This window comes from Carassius auratus, chromosome 47 (assembly GCF_003368295.1).
Source record: "Carassius auratus strain Wakin chromosome 47, ASM336829v1, whole genome shotgun sequence".
Lineage (NCBI taxonomy): Eukaryota > Metazoa > Chordata > Actinopteri > Cypriniformes > Cyprinidae > Carassius > Carassius auratus.
Genome location: NC_039289.1, coordinates 3,025,107 through 3,027,119, shown reverse-complemented (window position 1 = coordinate 3,027,119; position 2,013 = coordinate 3,025,107).

Here is a 2,013-nt window from a genome sequence, read left to right as displayed (position 1 = left end):
TCATGAAATCGCCAATAATAACATCAAGTCTTTATATTCTATGTTGCGATGTAAATATCTTGTTTGAAGGACTTTTAGATACTTTTCACTGGGAAATAATTTTTTTGCATTAAACTTTATATAAAAGTCAGCTTTTACACTTAAGGGGTGTTTTGGAAATGATCTGTTAATTAATCATTCTAAATATTTAATCAAGAGATTCCTGAGATCCTGTGTCTCGCATTTGTTTCATGCAAGGGCATTTTCTTTTTCTCCCCATTTTCTATAGCAATTTACATGTCTTCCGTTTTATATCTTCACAGGAGAGTCAGTGTTGACAATTTGTTTTGCCACCGTGCACATAAAAAATGGATTTTTGTATTGCTTTTTGTGTGAAATGGCAAATATAACTTTGTACAGCCAAGTGTTTTGACAGGAACCGAGGGATTGTAAAAGAAGATCACTTAATGAAAACTTGGATCTAAAGGCTCAGGCTGTCAGAAAGTGTGAATATCTGTATTATGAGTCCTGGGTTTGAAGAATATATCCTTAGATGATTTGGAAGATGTTAATGAAAACAGATCAAATAGTCAATAGTGTTGAATCGTTACGCTTAAAAGTTTTTTGAAACTTATAATTCTACCTCCTGTCCAGTTTAATGTGCCAAGGCAAACTATCCAGAGGTCGCAACCACTGATCTATATTATAGAACTGGATTGCTCATGACGTCATGAAAGTGAAGCTGCTGCGCCGCCATATTGGTAATCCCTAGTGTGCGAAAACGTTCCATTGAATTAATAGGAAATTGTACGATTTTAATTAGAAAACATCACTTAACAAGTCAGAATTTATAAATTTGAAGTATTTCTGTACATTATTACAATGCGAACACCCTAGGCATGTAAACGGTTATTTTTTTAAATGTCGCGAATTTCCCCTACTTATTAAAAAGCTATGTTAATTACAGTAGTGAGCATCATGAACATGATAAACATCAGACGGACACGATCTCAACATATATAACACACTACAAACTGCTCGTTCTGACATCTGAATTTATTCAGATAAATAACTGACTATATACAGTATGGATTTAAAGACATAAACTTTATAAAGCTTTATTTCCAAGATAGTAAGTTAAGCTTTTCATGTATAGAGCAATATTAACAATATAATTGTATTATTCATTGTAATATATTCAAATCAATTTCTGATACTAATACGTTCATGTTTAATAATTCCTAAATAATTATGTTGATAAAGAAATAAGACATTTTTTGTGTTTGATCAGTTACCTGTGTCGTCAGTGCGCAGCAGACACACCCACCTTAACGGTTTAAATGTATCGATTATCCTGCCCCAAAAGACCATAAACACTGCAGATAACTTCTGAAGTAAACATTAATTTACATACACTTAACATAAAAACAAGTCCCGTTTGAATGATTTGCTTCAAATTGAGTGATTTTAGGACAGCGATTTGAATGTAACTCAATGGTGCTCTCTGCTGGTAGGGATTAGTAAGATGGCGGATCGAACACTTCCGGTGGCTTCACTGCCTGTTGGCAGTTTAGAACGCGATGAGCGATCCAGTTATATATATAGATCAGTGGTCGCAACCCATTTTACTTATGTAATCTCATTTTTTTCTTGGAAGGAAACTGATTATTCATGGAGAAAATAAGTAAAATTATCCGCTGGATAATAAAAAGTAGGTATTACCTACCAGAATGGATGTTAGCCAAAACAAAGAAAAGCCTTTTGTTTAAAGACCACATTTTGTTTTGTTTTTTAGTGCAAAGCAAGACCAGAAATGCATTTGAAAAGTAACTGGGGATATTTAGATTTCAAGTTACTTGCCGAAACAATATCAAGGCCCTAACATCTGCGTGCTGACTTCACCAGTTCCTCCACAGCCAACTTCCTCCAAACACATGTGTTTATGGGTGTGGGTCTTTCTTTCTGGAGCCCCTCTTCATATCTGCAGCTTATTTGAATCCAAAGGGTGGGGCTACACATTCAGTTAGCAAACAT